Source organism: Schistocerca piceifrons, chromosome 4 (genome assembly GCF_021461385.2).
Source record: "Schistocerca piceifrons isolate TAMUIC-IGC-003096 chromosome 4, iqSchPice1.1, whole genome shotgun sequence".
NCBI classification, from domain to species: domain Eukaryota; kingdom Metazoa; phylum Arthropoda; class Insecta; order Orthoptera; family Acrididae; genus Schistocerca; species Schistocerca piceifrons.
The window spans coordinates 33718769-33739820 of record NC_060141.1 but is presented as its reverse complement, the minus strand read 5'-3'; the positions used below and the strand labels follow the sequence as shown (position 1 = coordinate 33739820).

Here is a 21052-nt window from a genome sequence, read left to right as displayed (position 1 = left end):
GCATTTCTCTACCTTTTTATGCAACATGATGGAATTCCTCCCAAATGTTCCATTATTTTACCATTTATGTTAACCTACTGACTTCATTACTCCTATTTCTGCGTATTTTCATGTATTTCGACACTTCTTTCTGCCTTTTTCTTTGTCAGCCCACTGATCTCATTATTTACATGTATTGTTGGTGTGATCCTCACACCACTTCCACCCATATTCCTTTAATTATTATCAAAACACTTTGGCTTGCCTCTAGTTGCTCCATTTTAATACCCCGTCTTACTTACAGACAATCTTGCGTCCAGCTGAAAATTATTTATTTATGCAGAATTTATGGTTTCAGATTTTAGAAATTTTTGGCTTCAATTACTTCTATTACTGCGAAGTATCTGTATTTTACTGTTACTAATCCTTTTTGTGGATCTCATTTATTATTTATTTACTTCAGCCATTATTTTTCTATCATTGGTGCTCAAAAGTTACCCATTGTTATTTTAACATTTAGAATTTCCTATTGCAAGCTACCTCTCATATTCTCTTATAAGTCATCATTCAGGCATGGTCATTTTCAGGAATCATTCTTACCTACTTGGAAGACATTACAAACTAATAGCATATGCACAACATTAAGTCATGTATTCTTTACTTACTACAGAAGAGAATGAAACTTGAAATGGAAAAATAGTTTCATCCAGCTAGGACTGCACAGGACACCAAACTGTTTATCTGCCAGATAGTGGCAGACTCCCTGCAGAATCTAGCTACTGCGAGTTTTGAAAGGCTTCAGATCTTCAATGTTTCGTAGAACTAGTGCTTTTTTACTTTTCGGGTATACTAAATATGTATGCATTTGCGTGAGGCATATATTATCCTGAGTGGCCCTTGATAAACATGCATAAACTTCTCTGTTTCCGCAGAAATTCTCATGGCTTTTTCTTTAGTTTTGACTAACACTAGTTCACCAGTGTTAAAACTAGTGGTGGAAGATTTTGCATCATGCCTTCTTTTTCTATCCAAGGTTCTTTTACATATGTTTGCCCTAGCCTGCACCATCTTCCCATCTATAGAACTCTGAGACAGGACTGGAAAATCACCCATGTTTGGAAGGATGTTATGGGGTACCTGATGAAAAATTAGTTCACAAGGAGCAAACCCTGTTGTGTCATGTATAATGTTGTTGATGATTTCTTCAAAGTTTTTGATATGATCAGCCCAAGTAGAATGCTTCCTGCCAAAATTAGTTCTATATAATCTGTTTCCTCATGCATAACCCTCTCACTCATATTTCTCCGTGAAAAGTATGCCGTGATCCTTATATGGTGATTTGGTCTTTTCAAGACATGCTTTAAATTTTCCATATACAATTTATGGACCATTATCTCATAAGAGACATTTAGGTTTGCCAATCTTTACAAAATAGTAGCAGTAGCTCCCTTTATCAGATATAGTTTGACATACTTACTAAAACCATCAATCACCACTAAAACCATCAATCACCACAAAAACTTCAGTACATCCTCCTTTAGATGTTGCGAGGGGGCCAAAAAAATTGACAGCACTTAATTCCAGGGGTTCACTTGGTTCCACATTAGGCAAAATGGCGGACGATGTGGAAACGTGAGTGGAGAATGCTCTGAAAACCTTATCAAACATCGCACAAGTAGGAGGCTACCTTAAAAAGTAAGTGAAGGGGAGATCAGGACACAGTGAGTACTATCTGAAAGTATTTTGCAATATTGAAACTCAACTCTGAAGAGATAATTGATGCAAACACAAAAATTACTAGACAGGTTAAGGATGCTTTCAAAGAGGTCAATCAGGAGGCAAACGATGGCAATACAGCAAGGCTAGTGGTGCCATCTACAGGTGTTCACCATGAAGTAACATAGCCTATGTCAACGGAAGACAACTGCACAATGCCATGTATCAGCACAAACCACAGTCAAAGGAGACACGGACTGAGAGCGTATAGCGGAGAAAGAGAGAACCATCTGATGCCAATGTTACACAGCACCCCTCAGCCGCTAATGGCATCTATTGGTGAAGCCCAGAAACGCCTACAGTCGAATGGCTAGAAGGAAGAATAGCAGACGGAGTCTCCAGTCTCATACAAACTCTGACGCACTCCCTCACAGCCAATATAAATGAGATGATTGTACAGGAAGTCAAAAATTTAGTGCCTAAGGGATCGGAATGCCAACATAGGCTGGCAACACCACAACTGTCAGCGGCCAGTTGTAGAGAGGAAAGTTCAAATAGGAATGCCACTCTGCCACCAGCAGAGGATGAGGAAGAAAAAGAAGAAGAAAATGAAGGCTACACTTTGGTCGAAAGGAGAAGATGCAGGGAACGACATCAAGAGAGGAGAGGAAGCAATGAATGTCCCTTCGTGTTGGGGAGAATGCACCCAACAGGATTGGGGCTTCGAGCAGGAGAGCGAACCGCCTGACTTTATGTGGGCAATTCATCAAGACACCACAAAGGAGGAAATCATCAGACACCCCAATGGACTGGGAATAGCAGGAAAAATCGAGTGTGATGAGCTGAAAACAAAGGGTCGCCTAAAGACCTTCAAAATTGGGGTGCCTTTTGGCTGCTGCGAACAAGCCATACAGCCAGAACTGTGGCCAACAGGAGTGCTGGTGAGATAGTACCTTTTCCGGAGTAAGAGAACGGAAGCCGCCAGGTTGTAACACCATTCACAACAAACTCAGATTAAAAACATTAAACTGGAATATTGAAGGTCTTAGCACAGCAATAGTGCACGTCCAAGATAATTTCTTCAGACCTTATGATATAGTGTTCCTGACAGAAAAGTTCCTTACAGAAGACTATAACAAAGTAAACACGCATTACACGATCAGTGTTATGGCGGAACAAGGTCCAAAGGGCAGCACTAAGGGCGGCATCACATGTCTCATCACAAAAATTTAATCTCCCTTCTCAGTCTCCCACAAAGCAAGACACTTTCTAGTAGTAAGGACCGTCATCTGTGTTCTTATATGTGTGTGCTCTCAGCCTGAGCTCACAGCAGTAAATATTATAGAGGAAATCAGTTTGTGCTTGGATACTACCGATCGGGACGACCAACTCAAATTGGCAGGAGGCCTGAATTGACGTGTGGACACCCCTTCACAGAAAACGACAGATGTCATGAACTACTTGGAAGAGGAAGGCTTTGCAACACTTGTCAGTAACAAAGCAATCCACACTTATTTCTGTCATAACGGTGCAAGCAGAATTGGCCTCATATTATGAACTCCAAACTTAAATAACTAGAACAACACATCATCCTGGAAGTTGTAAAGAAACTGGTTCTCTACTTAAAAAACGTGCAGAATCTTATGTAAGACCAATAAGACGTCAATTTTAATCTATGCCAATGTTTATGTAATAAAAAAAAAATGGGTAATTCAGTACAATTATTATATAGATGCGGTAGATCACTTTAATGGGGCCAAATGAACAATCAAAGTCAATATAATTCCAGTAAACCTGCAAAGTAAAAACAAATTATTGTAGGGGCCTACATAGACATCGCGCATCTGCTAGATGGCCACGAAATACAGCCAATGAGAAAATAGGTGCAGTTTTCAAGCAGTAATGGCGGACAGCATCAGCTGGTAATATACGTAATTTTATGGTAGCTAATTTTACTACACACACAACCACATATATATATATATATATATATATATATATATATATATATATATATATATATATGTCTGAGAAGAATTTTGAAAGAAAAGTATTAATTGAACTTTAATTTGGCGGGTTTTCAACACTGTCAACAAGACGAAATAATGGAAAGAATATTTATTGGGACTAAACAAAATTGAAACAAAATTGAGACATTGTGACAGTATTTTTAAAATAGTTAATTTAACTGCAATTGTCCTTAATTTTGAAATGAGAGAGAGTGTAATAATTTTCTTTTAATGTCTTAACTGCTGCTGCAGGCAGTGCAATGACGTCAGCGGTGGTCTGCGCAGACGATGTGTGAAGTTAATCCTGGTTCGTGGCGTGAAGATAATGATGGACCCTCCTGTTTCATTAGTACTCTAGTTACGGTGGTGGCCCACATCTCCGTTGTCGTCGAATTAGCTGGCAGCACTGGCGCAATAATATTAGTTCCAGTATGCGCATTGTCATTGCGTGCGCGGCGTTTTATTATTAAAGGTTTATTAATCGCGCGGTGCGAGTAGATCGGAATTATGCAACGTTTTTAGCGTTTAAGATATATATCCGGTTAATGCAGATACTTCGTACAGTTCTTTCACTGTTGCCACAGGAAAACAGTCACATGTGTTTTTCACTATAACAGTCCTTTAAACATCAGTTCAATTACGTCGTCGTCTTTAAGACAGTTTGGACGATATAATAAATGTTTCTTGATAAAATCACAGCACTGTTCTTTTACTTAACATTTTGGTTTGGTCCACTTTCACGCAATTCTAACAGTTAGTGTCTCCACACGACAATGGTGTCTGGTTCATGGCTAATTGTCACTAGTTCACACATTTCGTAAAATTGTCACCGCAAACACTCGATATACTTCTCAGGTTTTGCTGTTCACTTAATAATGCACGATCTCCTATTAATACAGCGGACACACTATAATTAATTGTTTCTCCACGTATCACCGTCTTTCACGACAAAATTTGCAACGTTTTACACCCGCGAACCGACCACGATACCAAAACCACTCGCACGCTCTCTAACGATAGTCGTTCGCTCTCTCTCTCTGACACAATACTTCTCCAAGCCTAACCAAAGATTTACAAAGCATATAGAACCAGAACATTCATATTCGTACAATATAAAATATAAAACAGTAGCAAAATGAATGAAGAAACAATGTGACGTATTAATAAATAAAGAATAGTTGAAATAAATGATACATATGTACTATGACAAGGTAATGCACAAAAGAAAAAAAAAATATATTATCGACTTTTGGGGAAAGCAATGTCTTTACAAAGTGGAAAGGAAACACCTACCAGTGGAAATATCACTACAACTAGAGAACACAGTAAAAAAGAGGCCTAAAAATCCAGTAAAACTAAGCAGGAAGGCAGACATATCAGCACTGGGCATTGCACAAGGAGAGAATTTCAGTGAAGCAGCATCATGGATAGAAGGACTCATCCTAAAGACAACTCACACAGTAGACATCGCAAAACGGAAAGCTAAACCGTGGTTCAACAAGGAATGTTACGAAATCAGACAGAGTGTCATCAATGCCATGCATATAGCCAGAAAAACTCAATCACGGGATGACTTGGACCGCTATGGTAAGCTGAGGAGAGAGTATAGAACCAAGATTAAGGAAGCGCAAAGGGTATTCTAGGAGGAAGAGTAAAAATGTGTAATAGAATCAGCGAGACAGAGACCGAAGCAGCAACATGGGTAGCACATTACTTGTGGCGTGCACATGGTTTTTTTTAGATTAGTTTCCTCCCCATGGGAAACAAACCACTGGCCTGAAAAATTACCAGTTCATGACACTGGTGTGGGTGTGCCAACTGTAAAAATTGTTAGTTCGCCTCAACAGGTCATTCCAAAGGATTTAAATATGCTTAATCTCATGTTAGCAAATTGCCGAAGTGTGTGTTGTGTGTTGCAAGATCCCCGAATTAATCTCTGAAATAGACAGTAGCAATGCCAATATTGTATTAGGTACCGAAAGCTGGTTGAAACCAGACATAAAAAGCATTGAAATTTTGAACTCAGATTGGAAGGATAGGACTGATGCTATGGGAGGTGGTGTGTTTATTGCAGTTAAAAGCTGTTTAAATGCAGTTGAGATCAATACTGGGTCGGACTGTGAAATATTCTTGATAAAGCTGTCAATCAGACAAGGACTGACCATTGTATTAGGATGTTTTTATAGACCACCAGCATATGCAGCAAACGTCGCAAAATGTTTCAGGAAAAGTCTTGAGCACATAGGAAGTAAATATCCAAATTATCCATTAGTTATAGGTGGAGACTTTAATCTAGCATCCATTGACTGGGAAAATTACACATTTATCATAGGGGGCAGAAGCAAAGATTCATGGGAAGTTATTCTGGGAGTGCTCTCAACATGCAACCTTGAGCAGTTGGTTAGAAAACCAACTCGAGATGGGAATATATTAGATATCTTGGCAACAAACAGACCTGATCTTTTTGAGGAAGTTAATCTAGAAGAAGGTATTAGTGACCATAATGTCGTTGTGGCTTCTATGCCAGTGGAAGTTGCATTGAGTTTTCTTGTTTGGGAAAGCAAGTAAAAGTGTTATTAATGAATATCTTCATAGTCAGCTCCAAGCATTCACTGCGGAATACAAAGATATTGAGCATCTTTGGTCGGAATTTAAAGGTATTGTCCACCATGTGCTAGAGAAGTATGTGCCTAGCAAAAGTATAGTGGAGGGAAAGGATCCACCATGGTACAACAAACATAATAGGAAGTGCTGAGAAAGCAGAGAATTTTGCTTGTCATTTTAAGCGTAGTCACTGCCCTGCTGACAAACAGAAATTATGCGAAATGAAAGTAGCTGTCAGAAGGACAATGAGAGTTTCTTTTAACAAATTTGAAAGCAATATTTTATCTGCAGATTCTAAAAATAGCCCCAAAAGTTTTGGTCGTACGTAAAATCTATGAACGCTACAAATAATTCAATACCTTCTCTTGCTGACAGTACGGTTAATGTAACTGATGATGATAAACAGAAGGCCGAAATTCTAAACCTAGCTTTCAAAACTCGTTTACGATAGAGGACTGCAGCACCATTCCCCCTTTGAATTATTGGACAAACGCAAGGATGGCTGACATAGTGTTTAGTGTATCTGGGATTGTAAAACAGTTAAGATCCTTATACACCAGGAAGGCATCTGGCCCAGACGGTATCCCTGTAAGATTTTATGTTGACTATGCTACAAAAGAAGAATATAATAATTCCAATCCCAAAGAAAGCAGGTGTTGACAGATGTGAAAATTACCGAACTATCAGCTTAATAAGTCACAGCTGCAAAATACTAACACGAATTCTTTACAGACGAATGGAAAAACTAGTAGAAGCTAACCTCGGGGAAGATCAGTTTGGATTCCGTAGAAACACTGGAACACGTGAGGCAATACTGACCTTACGACTTATCTTAGAAGAAAGATTAAGGAAAGGCAAACCTACGTTTCTAGCATTTGTAGACTTAGAGAAAGCTTTTGACAATGTTGACTGGAATACTCTCTTTCAAATTCTAAAGGTGGCAGGGGTAAAATACAGGGAGCGAAAGGCTATTTACAATTTGTACAGAAACCAGATGGCAGTTATAAGAGTCGAGGGACATGAAAGGGAAGCAGTGGTTGGGAAGGGAGTAAGACAGGGTTGTAGCCTCTCCCCGATGTTGTTCAATCTGTATATTGAGCAAGCAGTAAAGGAAACAAAAGAAAAATTCGGAGTAGGTATTAAAATTCATGGAGAAGAAATAAAAACTTTGAGGTTCGCCGATGACATTGTAATTCTGTCAGAGACAGCAAAGGACTTGGAAGAGCAGTTGAATGGAATGGACAGTGTCTTGAAAGGAGGATATAAGATGAACATCAACAAAAGCAAAACAAGGATAATGGAATGTAGTCTAATTAAGTCGGGTGATGCTGAGGGAATTAGATTAGGAAATGAGGCACTTAAAGTAGTAAAGGAGTTTTGCTATTTGGGGAGCAAAATAACTGATGATGGTCGAAGTAGAGAGGATATAAAATGTAGGCTGGCAATGGCAAGGAAAGCGTTTCTGAAGAAGATAAATTTGTTAACATCCAGTATTGATTTAAGTGTCAGGAAGTCATTTCTGAAAGTATTCGTATGGAGTGTAGCCATGTATGGAAGTGAAACATGGACGATAAATAGTTTGGACAAGAAGAGAATAGAAGCTTTCGAAATGTGGTGCTACAGAAGAATGCTGAAGATTAGATGGGTAGATCACATAACTAATGAGGAAGTATTGAATAGGATTGGGGAGAAGAGAAGTTTGTGGCACAACTTGACCAGAAGAAGGGATCGGTTGGTAGGACATGTTCTGAGGCATCAAGGGATCACCAATTTAGTATTGGAGGGCAGCGTGGAGGGTAAAAATCGTAGAGGGAGACCAAGAGATGAATACACTAAGCAGATTCAGAAGGATGTAGGTTGCAGTAGGTACTGGGAGATGAAAAAGCTTGCACAGGATAGAGTAGCATGGAGAGCTGCATCAAACCAGTCTCAGGACTGAAGACCACAACAACAACAACATGCTACAAATATAGCACCATTCTTATCCATCATCTATCAGAGATCATTGGAACAGTGGAAAGTTCCACGGGACTGGAAGAAGGCCCAGGTTATAGCAATCTATAAAAAGGGTAGAAAATCGGATGCACACAATTACTGGCCAATTTCACTAACATCAATTTGTTGTAGAATCATGGAACATATTTTGTGTTCAGACATAATGACCTTTCTAGACTCTGAGAAGCTTATCTGCAGAAACCAGCATGGTTTTAGGAAACGACTCTGAGAAGCTTATCTGCAGAAACCAGCATGGTTTTAGGAAACAGCGGTCATGCGAGACACAGCTGGCATGATATACAACAGGCTCTACATATCGGCTCCCAGGTTGATGCCATATTTCTGAACTTTCGAATGGCATTCGACTCAGTTCCACACTGTCGTTTGCTACAAAAAGTGCACGCTTACAGTCTATCTGATGACAAATGCAGTTGGATAGAAAGTTTTCTAACAGACAGAGAGCAGTATGTCATCCTGAATGGGGTGACTCCAACAGAAACAAGCGTAACTCAGGTGTGCCTCAGGGCAGCGTAATAGGTCCTCTGCTTTTTACGACTTACATAAACGATCTGGTTGATGGTATTGACAGCGGCCTGAGACTGTTTGCCGATGATGCTGTAGTCTACAGGAAAGTAGTATCACACGAAAGTTGTGAACAAGTCAATGAGGATTTGCTGAAAATAAATCCATGGTGTAATGAGTGGCCGTTATCTCTCAATATTAGTAAGTGTAACCTACTGTGCATAACAAGGCAAAAATCCTCATTGTTGTATGAGTACAAAATAAATGCCCAGTCTTTGGAAGCAGTAACGTCCGTCAAGTATCTGGATGTGACTGTCCGAAATGATCTCAAATGGAGTGATCAGATTACGCAAGTAACGGGTAAGGCGAACTCTGGATTGCGGTTTATTGGTAGAATCCTGAAGCGATGCAGTCCTTCAACAAGGGAAATAGCTTACAATACGTTAGTTCGTCCAATCTTGGAGTATTGTACGTCTGTATGGGACCCTTACCAGTTGGGTCTGATTCAAGAGATTGAGAAGGTCCAAAGAACAGCGGCTAGATTCGTGACTGGTACATTTAGCCATCGCGAGAGCATTACAAATCTCATTGAAAGTTTGAAGTGGGACACACTTGCAGATAGACAGCGCACTAAACAGAAGGAGTTGCTCACTAAATTCCGAAATCCGATCTTCAGCAAGGATGTAGAGCATATATTATTACCACCAACTTTCAAATTGCCCAATGATCACCATTCAAATATAAGGGAAATAAGAGCTCGTACTGAGGCGTTCAGACAGTCGTTTTTTCCTCGCGGATCCGCGAGTGAAACAGGGGGGGGGGATTATGACTTTGGTGCGAATTGTGCCCTCCGCCACACACCGCTTGGTGGCTAGCGGAGTATATATGGAGATGGAGATATACAAGACTCTTCAGCCGAAGCAACCAAAATTCCCAGGGAACATCCCAATGGAAGTGTAGGAAAGACATTTAAGCTCAATCCTTCAGGCTAAAAACACATGCCGGCCCGCCGCACACTGACTCCAGCCCCTGTGCAGGAGACTGAAATTTTCCCAGAAGAAGAAATAATCCACACATGAAGAACAATAAAGCAAGTGGCTCAAACAACATCTACAACTGAAAACTACACTCCCTGTACTAGTGATTCCACTCACAGTGCTCCTCGATGAGTGCCTGAAATGAGGTATTGTACCAGATCAGTGGAAACATTCAAAGGTGGTGATGCTGTAGAAAGGAAACACCCTATTCAAGATCTTTACAACACTGCTGTGTATGCATCTTAGAGATATCATCGATGAGAAACTCCCTGATTCACAGTTTGGTTTCAGATGTGGGAGATCAAAGCCACAAACTGTACTGTCTCCAAACCAATATAGAAATGGTGTTAGCAAATCAAGGGGGTAAAGCTTCATGCAATTTTCATAGACTACACCACGGCATTCAACACAATCAAGAGATCCATTCTAATGAAGAAACTGGAAACTTCCTTAGGTCCAAGACATTGCCTGTTGCCAATCATTAGAGATCTTCTCACTAACAACTGGGTGGAAATACATGACGGTATAGATAAGTCCAGCCTGATACTGCAAACAGTTGGAGTGTTGCAAGGTGACCCACGGAGCCCCTTACTCTTCATCTTAGCTACGGCAGACAATAAAACCCAACAGTGTAAATGTACTCACGTATGCAGACGACATGGCATTAACCTCAGTTTCTGAGGATGATCTGCAGAAAACCTTCAGCCAGTTAGTGAACTGGGCATGAAAAACTACCTATCCTTGAATGAAGAGAAGACAGTCTCCATGACCTTCAGAAGAGGAGGAAGACATGGCACTTTCTATGTCGGAGAGACACCGCTAAAGCCAGTCATTAGTTTTACGTACCTAGAAGTTACCCTTCAGTCACAGGCAACAGTATTCACATGCCACATAAACTACAGAGCCAGCACTGCAATGAGAGCCATAAATGATATCAAGTCGATAGGCAAACTCTCCCCGAAAACAGCCCTACGACTGTTTGAACTCAGAGTTGAACCTGTTGCAATTTACGGTTTGGAAAACATACGGATTCATCCGAAGAAGACATCTCGAAAAAATAGAGAAGCTAAAGGCTACTTGCTTAAAAAGGGTGCTATGTCTCTCCAAATACACACTCTTGTGGCTTGTGTATGAATTGGCCAGAGAGCCCTTCTTCATAGAAGAGCTGTAACTGAAGCACTTACTACCAGTGATGACAGCCTAACAGGACTTATTGATGGAACTACACGAGAAGAAATTCACGTTCCTACCATCATTATTGCAGTTGTTTACATGATTGTTAGAAGACCCATTATTATTCTGCACCTGCTCCTCAACAGCAGCTACTCTTTCTACTTCCTTCAGATTCTCAGTGAACCTATCCACAGTATCTCTAGGTGTGGAAGTGATTCTTTTCTGCTGATACCAAGGCAGCTGGTCACATGATAATCATTTCTGGCTTCATCTTTTCTGTGTAATGTGACAGCCTGTAACCCACCTTCTAGAAAACACTTTAACTGATTCACGACATGGAGTAAATATTTTACTACTCCAAAATTCTTGCAAAACATTGTTTTGTTTGTTGTGAGGCCAGTACTCATTAAGAAATGCAGTTTTGAACTCAGAAAGATATCTGCATCTAATTATGATGTCAGCTAATCATCACAAAGTATCTCCCGACAAATGATTCCTTATGAAAGAAATTTTCTCTCATTCTTACCGTGCATTTGGTGAAATATCTTCAAAATCATTCCAGAATTCTAATGGGTGAATTTGTCTGTCTGGATCAAAATGTAAAAATTGAGAACTTCCGATGAAAGCGGCATCAACTGAAGCAACATGCTGTACAGTAGTATAACATGAGCTACCTGAAGTTACTTTATTTTCTGTGTTAGTAATACTAGTATTTAGTTCTTCTACTTGTAGGTCTACTCCGTCCACCTGCTCAGAAAATTTTTGTCAACATCCTCAGATAATTTCCCTGTCAGATTTTACTTTCTTAACATCCTTTGAACAAGCATTTACTTTAGTAGTTACTTCTTCAAATGCTTTAGAGTAAAGTTTGAATTCATTGCCTATTTCTTTCTGACAGCCTCCCTTCCATAAGATCATCTGCATCTTTGAAATTTTTGTCAGCTTCGCCGATTTCAGTTTTAAAAGTATTATGCAATCTAGTTAGCTGTTGCCCTACTTTGACTTGCAGTTCATGGTAGTAACAATCAATTTTATAATTTAAGTTATTCAGGTTTGAGGCCATTTCATCCTTTAACTCTTTGCTGTTAGATTCAATCTTACTGTTTAGTTCTTTATGAAGATCCTTTTGTTCTATATTACTAGACTCAATCTTACTACTTAATTCTTTACTCTTTGATTCCATCTTATTGTTCAGCTCTTTACTACTCTCCTTTATTTCTTTAAAATGCACTTCTAGTTTAGAAAACAGTAATTGCATCCAGTGGGTTGGTACCTCTACTTTGCCATTTGGCATTCCTCCAGGTTTTAAAGGAGTTTCTAGCATTCCCTGACTGATTTCATTATACAATTACACTATTAATTCTAGTTTTTCTTTTTTGACTTCAGCTTCAGTTACCTCATAATTGGAAATTGATTCTAACTTCACAGCAACATTGACATTTACCTCCGATTCTACTTTGAACAAATCATTTTCAGATTTTGGATTTATTACTTTGATGGGACCATCCTTGTTAATCGCAATTTCTAATTCTGAGGATTCGTCATCAGAGACTGGTTCCATCTTAACTTTCACATTATACTTATCATTAGATTCCATTTTAATAGCCTATGAGAAGCAATTAACAAATACTTTCAATATTCTTGACTTAACTTAATTGCTTGACCTCGACGAGCAATGCCGGCGCAGTGTACCGGCAAATGTGATGCAACGCATTGCCATCAGCAGTGGCAGCAGCTCTGTGGCAGTGAGGATGGTGACAGGTATCGTCTACTGTAGTAGCTCCAGGGGAAGCCGGGCACTGGTGAGCATGCGCAGTAGTTTGCAGATAATTTGCAGGTCCACAGGTCTCTATGATGATGCACTGTCTTCTAAACTTAGTGCCGGTGGTAGCCATGATGTAGTGTCATCTCCTCACCTCCTCCTGTCACATTCAAGGCTGCTGTGGCTAACGTCCACACTCATCAGCAAATCTTAACACTGTTATCTCATTGGTTTCAGAGTATTTCAGTTTGGTATCCTGTTAGTGCCTGCCGAGTTCCTTGTTTTGTACCAATCACTTCCACAGTTCAATTCCCTGGCTGATTAAAACCTTATGTGGGGCAGTGGGTAAAATGCTTCTCAGGGGCCATTTTGATGCTGCTACCTGTGCCTAGAATGGTTGGTAGCAGACGTTCTGTTCGGTGGTCTGCTACATCCGTGTGTAAATACAGCAGCCAGGCTGCTACTATAAGTGTTTTCAGTAAAAGTAGGAAGTGAACTCCCGAGGACTGTACACCGTCCTGAATTGCTTTTTGTGTTCTGCCTGTCATGTTGCCTAAACTGTGTTGCAAGTGGCAAGATTATTTTCCATTTTTAAGATGAGCAATTAACTTTTGGTGATTAGAAGCCAGAGTGACAGACCATTTTTACTTGGAACAGAGGTCGCCTCTGAATTGCTAATAGTGCTGTTCCGATAGGGACATTATTATCATTATTATTATTATTATTATTATTATTATTATTATTATTATTATTACAGATATTATTATAAATTGTGCGTGTGATTTTTTACAGAATATATCTATCAGTTAGAACTCAAAACTTTTATTTATAGTCATAGTTTATGTCTTGAAAGGAGGATATAAGATGAACATCAACAAAAGCAAAACAAGGATAATGGAATGTAGTCTAATTAAGTCGGGTGATGCTGAGGGAATTAGATTAGGAAATGAGACACTTAAAGTAGTAAAGGAGTTTTGCTACTTGGGGAGCAAAATAACTGATGATGGTCGAAGTAGAGAGGATATAAAATGTTGACTGGCAATGGCAAGGAAAGCGTTTCTGAAGAAGAGAAATTTGTTAACATCGAGTATAGATTTAAGTGTCAGGAAGTCTTTTCTGAAAGTATTCGTATGGAGTGTAGCCATGTATGGAAGTGAAACATGGACGATAAATAGTTTGGACAAGAAGAGAATAGAGGCTTTCGAAATGTGGTGCTACAGAAGAATGCTGAAGATTAGATGGGTAGATCACATAACTAATGAGGAAGTATTGAATAGGATTGGGGAGAAGAGAAGTTTGTGGCACAACTTGACCAGAAGAAGGGATCGGTTGGTAGGACATGTTCTGAGGCATCAAGGGATCACCAATTTAGTATTGGAGGGCAGCGTGGAGGGTAAAAATCGTAGAGGGAGACCAAGAGATGAATACACTAAGCAGATTCAGAAGGATGTAGGTTGCAGTAGGTACTGGGAGATGAAAAAGCTTGCACAGGATAGAGTAGCATGGAGAGCTGCATCAAACCAGTCTCAGGACTGAAGACCACAACAACAACAGTTTATGATCCAGCTGACTAAATAGCAAGTAGGAACATTTTCTTTCAGTGAGTACAAAGAGTACTGCGAACCTGCAGACTGGAAATTATGGCAGTATGTTCTCTATCGCTTTCTGGCTGACTGCAAAAATAGTTTTAGGCACTTGTAAATGGCAGTTTTTATCAAACAATGGAAAACCGGGATAGAGTGTAACAATATTATGAAAAGAATTGTTGCTACTCACCATTTAGTAGAGATGCTGAGTCGCAATTTGTATTAGGTATTTTACCTGCGGCCCAACAACTAGCTTCTCCATAAAATATTTGGAAATTAGCAGCATCTTTGGAAGATGATAATGGTTGGTCTCTGCCTCTTTAAACAGTAATTTGAATATTATCAATAATTTATTAGACCACATAGTGTAATACTGAGAGAAGAGGTATCTTCATAGTACAGAACTGTGTGCCAGCCATCACTCTCGTGACAGTTTTGCAAAAAGGAAGCTCTCAGTATGTACTGACACATATTTTGACTAGTGACTGTGGCAAGTTTTTTGATATTCATCAAAGAATTCAGAAGGTAAAATTTATTTTATTATTACAGTAAGTTTATGACTGATAAAATATAGTATAAGGACAAGGGTGATGTGGAACTGTGACCAGTTCTCGTCCTCTGGCCAGCATCATAATGCAAAAATATGCTACTTGGTTGTTACAGAGGAATAAATTATCAGTGACAATGAGGCAGCATTATCAAAGACATATCTGAAATAATGAGAATTAATCATTATTCAAATATGCACTACAGTCAAGTCCAGCTTCAGGGGCACCATGGTGATTAACATTAAAATTAACGATAATTGTCATGCTGTTTTGTTGAAAACAGTGTGCATTTAAGAAAGGGGACTGTATACATTACATATTTACTGCCATTACCCATGCAGTCATTATCAAGCAGAAAATAAGAGTGAAAATAGGAAGTGATGACATTTGACATCACCAAAATTTAGAATAGATTCACACATTTGCATTTGCTCAGTTCATCACTATCAACTCTGTCCCCTTCAAAGTAGTCCCCCTCAGTGCTTTGTGCGATTTTGGAAGCACTTGTGGAACTTTCTTTTCAATATGATGTTGAGCTACTGTTTTTGTTTTATCAGTGGTGGCAAAATGACATCCTGTTACGGTTCTCTTCAGCCTTGAGAATAGAAAGGAGTGACAGGTGGCCATGTCCGGCGAATATGATGGCTGAGGGAACATAATGATTTCGTTTTTTGCCAAGAAGTCACAAACAGTCATTGATGTGTGATCAAACTTGCCCTTCTGCCTCCCCCCCTCCCACTCTCTCTATATATCTATCTGTCTGTCTATGCTATCAATCTCTCTCTCTCTCTCTCTCTCTCTCTCTCTCTCTCTCTCTCTCTCTCTCGGCTCTTCAGGCATTTTCTGTTGGGACAGTTGAGACTGTATTTTGATGTGATACCTGCATACCCATGTTTCGTCACCTGTCATAACCTTCTTTAGAAGTTCTGGATCATTGTTGGCTTCATTCACGATGTCTACATGACATAATTTGTGATTGAAATTCAACAATTTCATAACAAACTTTTCTGCTAGTTTCTTCATGCCCAAAACAACTGAAAAAATTGCTTGGAATGAGCCGAAGGATCTGCCAGCATCATCAAAAACCTCTCTGATTGTGATTCAGTGGTTTTCCAGAACCATTTTCTTTACTTCTTCCACATTTGCATCAGTAATTGATGTGCTAGGGCATCCAGGGTGGTCATGGTCTTCAATGTCTTCTCAACCCAATTTTAAATGTTTATACCACTCATAAACTGTTGTTGTACTAATAGTAGACTTACCAAAAGCCACAGTCAACATTTTGAATACTGTACTACATTTATTCCGTTTTTCAAGCAAAATTTAATGCAAATTCTTTGAGCCATCCCTTCAAAAGTTGAATTTGTCAAGCATTTGAAAACATGTACAACATTTTTTACTGTCAACAATAAACTAAATATTCAAAACTGCTGAAAAATGCAAACATACACCAGGAACATTTGTACCAACAAGATAGGAAAAAAATGAAAATTGGACTTATAAAGCCTGCAAAATTAAAAAATTCCCATTACTTTTTGATCACATCTTGTACATTTTCTTCCGCAGTTCCCGAAACAGAATATTTGCTGTTAATTAATTGGCTTTTTCATGTTCCATAAATTGTAATAAAGTTCTCTCACTATGATGGAGAATGTGCCTTATAAGACTACCTGTATTTTTAGTATGTCTTACCACCTTTAATTAGTATGAATTAGGATAGATTATTACTTAGCACATAGAAGAGATGTTAGGATCACAGAAGTACATTTAAAAGTAGACTGTTGAATATTATTCAGCTGTTGGACAAAATTCTTCAAGAAGTACACTCTCTCTCTCTCTCTCTCTCTCTCTCTCTCTCTCTCTCTCTCTCTCTCTCTCTCTTCATAAGTGCCCAGATCACACATGCTTGGCCACTGTCAAGTCCAGGCAGTGTTGCACCAATCTTGACAGTGAGTTATTTGAACCCCAAAAGGGTTTACAGAGGTATTGCACTTATTCGATTTTCCAGACAAAATATACACTTTCAAATACTTATTAGTAACTTCGAATTTTCGACAAAATAATTTAATGGGAGAGATAAAAAAAGTCCACACACAAAAGTCCACACATAAAAGACAGCTGCAATTAGACAAGCTTTTGGAGCCAGTGGCTCCTTCTTCAGGCAGAAGGGTTGAAGGGGAAGGAAGAGGGCTGAAGGAAAAGGACTGGAGAGGTCTAACAAAAGGAGTAGATTTCGGGAAGGTCATCCAGAACTGTGGGTCAGGGGAGACTTACCGCACAGGATGAGAAGGAAAGACTGGCTGTTGGGGTCTGCATCGTATGAGATTTGAAAACGTGAGAGCTTAAAGGTGGAAGGCAGTGTAGGATGCAAGACACAAATTACTGCTTAAACGTCGTGCGTGAGTTAATAAGAGTGGAAAGCTAAGTGCATTGCACGTAGCAGAGGTGGGAGGGATAAGATAAATGAGTGAGAAAATGAAAGATGTAAAAAACTAAAATGTAGTGAAGATAAGAGTCGTTACCATGAAGAAATGCTGAGACAAAAGAAATTAGCATAAATTAAGGTCAGGTGGGTGGCGAGAACCAAGGACATGTTGTAGCACTAGTTGCTACCTGTGTAGTTCTGAGAAACAGGTGTATGGGGAAGTACCCAGATGGTGCGTCTAGTGAAACAGGCCCTGAGGTCATGATTGTCATGTTGCAGTGCAACAGGATAATGTGTATTGCCAGTATACACCCTTTAACTATGCCCATTCATCCTAACTGATCAATCCTGGTACTGCTGATCCCTCCAAAAAATAAATTCAGAGCACACCTCTGGTGACTCAGTATTATCCTGACCTGGAATGAATTAAACAGCTACTTTGACTGAGCCATGACTTCCTGAAATTGTGCCTTGAAATGAGAACCACTCTGTTTTAAATTTTGCCCACCAAACCTAGAACAGCTTTTTGTTCCCCTCCCAGTCTCCATAATATTCTTGTCAGACCCTATGCTCCTTCTGCACCCACGTCCCTGTCCTATGGCTCCTACCCTTCTGACTATCCCTATTTACCCTCCTACCACCATCTATAGCAGCCCTGCAGCTGGCAAAATATATACTATCAAGGAGCAAGCCAGCCGTAAAACAACATGTCATATACCAGCTGTAATGTAAACACTGTTCGGCTCTTTACATTGGTGTGACTACCACCAAATTATCAATTAGGAGGAATGGGAATAGGCAGAGGGTGTATACTGGCAACATGCAATATCCTGGTGCAGAGCATGCTCTGCAACATAAAAACATGACCTCAATGCCTGTTTCACCACACACGCCATCTGGAGTCTTCCCCCAGATACCAGTTTCTCATAACTCCGCTGGTGGCAACTAGTGCACCACATGTCCTTGGTTCTTGCCACCCACCTAGTCTTCATTCACGTTAATTTCTTCCATTTCAGAACTTCTTCATAGTAACTACTCTTTTCTTCGCTCCATTTTAGTTTTCTACATCTTTCATTGTCTTACTCATCTATTTTAACCGCCCCTCTCGTACCTCCGTTACGTACAATGCACTTAGCTTTTCACTTTTATTAACTCATGCATCATGTTCAAACAGTAATCTCTGTCTTGCATGTTACACAGTGTTACACCTTTAAGCTATCAGGTTTTCAAATCTCGTCTGATGCAGTCCTCAACAATCAGTCTTTCCTTCTCATCCTGTGCAGTAAGTCTCCCCTGACTCGCAGTTCTGGGTGACTTTCCCAAATTTTACCCCTTTCCCTAGACCTCTCCAGTCCTTTTCCTTCACCCATCTTCCTTCCCCTTCAACCCTTCTACCTGAAGAAGGAGTCACTGGCTCCGAAAGCTTGCCTAATTATAACCTTATTTTAAATGTTTGTTCTGCCGTCAGTCACTTGGTGAGTAGATTTTTTTATTGTTAACTTCATCTGATACATGCCCGCAGCTTCTAAAAATTCTTTAAATGACATTGTGATCACATTTATCACAGCAGAGCAGTTACAGCTAAAAGCATACATGATGTCATTTAAAGATGTTGTTATTACATTCAGGAAAAAATCAACAGAAAAACAAAAGTGTGTTCTTTGCAGTGTGAGTTTACCTATTGACCTTGTACTGTTTTATAGAGGGCACTCTTTCGTATATAATGGGTATGCATCAGCTTATTGCCACCTCAAATTATTATTCCTGGACATAAACCATCCTTTTATTTTTTTTAAATTTGTTACTTGTGTGGCTTTCTTCCAAACAATTGGAGAAGAATGTGATGGTTGCATTTGTTTTCCTTTGTCACCAGATATGTTTTGCATTGTTCTTTCTTGTGACTTTTTGAGTAGCTTACGAGTTTCATTGGACAGGGTAAATCAAAAAGAATCATCTGATTTAAAAAAAATCAAAACTAATACGTTATTTGAGATAATGCGTGAATAATGTATTGTTGGAAAGAGCAAACTCTTGAGATTTACATGGTTCCTGCTAGGTAGCAGCAGTGTGCACCCACTTCAGTTCTAGTAAAAATGGTGTTGAGGACAACAGAAAACATCTTGTGTTTCACATTTTGCGAAGTGCGGGTCGCTAATAACTATTTAGTTTGACTTTCATACGAGGTATGGTGTGGATCCTCCTACAGTATAGGGCCTTAGACAATAGCATGAACAATTCCGAGAAACAGATTGTTTGTGTAAAGGCAAATCGCCGGGCCGACTACAAGTGTATAACTCAGACGTTGAATGTATCCACCATAGTTTCACAAGGAGGCTGCAGAAATCCATCTGCCATGCAGCTCAACATGCCCCCGATGTCTGTCTGGCATGTGTTGCGTTGACGTTTACACATGAAACCATACAGAATTCAGCAGTGTGCGCCCACTTCAGTTCTGGTAAAAATGGTGTTGCAGACAACAGAAAGCATTTTGCTATTTACATTTCACACAGTGCGGGTTGCAGGCTCGTCTTGAAGGCAACAAACAACAGCATGTAGAGTTCTGTAATTTATTTCTTGGCAAGATGGAAGATTACAGTTTTCTTCCACGCTTAGTGTTCAGTGATGAGGCAACATTCCATGTAAATGGAAACGTGAACCGCCATAATATGAGAATGTGGGGTACAGAACAAGCACATGAACCTGTACAATAAGAGTGGGACTCTTCAGAATTTAATGTGTTCTGTGCAGTTTCATGGGAAACAGGAAGCACATATCTCGATATGCATCAGAACTTTCTTTTCCCACAGTTGTAACTGTTTAGAATCACTTCATTTGCCAACAGGATGGGACACTGTCACACTGGCATCTGGAAGTGCAGGAATTTTTAAATCAAAGGATTATCGAACAATGGATCATTCGCACTGGACCAAATGATTCAGCCTTACATTACTGGCCTCCAAGGTCACCGGACCTGACTGTATGTGATTATTTCTTATGGGGGTTAATAAAAAACTCTGTTTATGTGCCTCCATTACCAACAACAATGAATGAACTGAGAAATCGCATAACAACAGCTGTGGAAGCTGTAACTCAAGACATGATCGCTGCAGTGTGGGAAAAATTTGAATACCACATTGACATATGCCGCGTATCTCCAGGGGGACATGTTGAACACCTGGGGGGGGGGGGGGGGGGGACTTTTTGAATTTCCCGTTCGTCAAAAAACAAAATTCATTGTATATGTTCATTAGTTTCAGAAGTATAGACATGCCAAATCAGATGATTCTTTTTGATACACCCTGAATTTGTATTTTGTTTGGACTATTATTTAATGTAAAGTGTTTTGCACATGTAGTTATGTGTCATTTTTTTACATTACTTGTAAATATCACAATTTCCTATTGTTCGTTCTTCAAATTAGTGTTTATATCTGTGTAACAATAAATTAAAGACAGTAGTTATACTTACCATGAACATTACCTTTATATCTTAAAAGAAATTAGTTTCTTGCATTGACTATTTTTATATCCACTTTATTTTTAATTCATATATTACAGTGTTTTATCTGTGCAGCTATTTTCAAGCAATATGTTTAACACATTAAAGACACGTTTTGGGTTACAGTCATAAATTTCATGTGCAGTGTGGGTGGCAAGGCTTGAGAGCTGTAGCCATGATATCTGTTTAAGTAAAAAC

The 21052-nt window shown here is 39.4% G+C and overlaps 1 protein-coding gene across 1 annotated transcript in view; it reads left to right on the top strand.

The window, feature by feature from the left end:
• LOC124794644 (autophagy-related protein 2 homolog A) overlaps positions 1 to 21052 on the top strand; it is a 496478-nt gene that overhangs the window by 317888 nt on the left and 157538 nt on the right. The window lies entirely within an intron of this gene.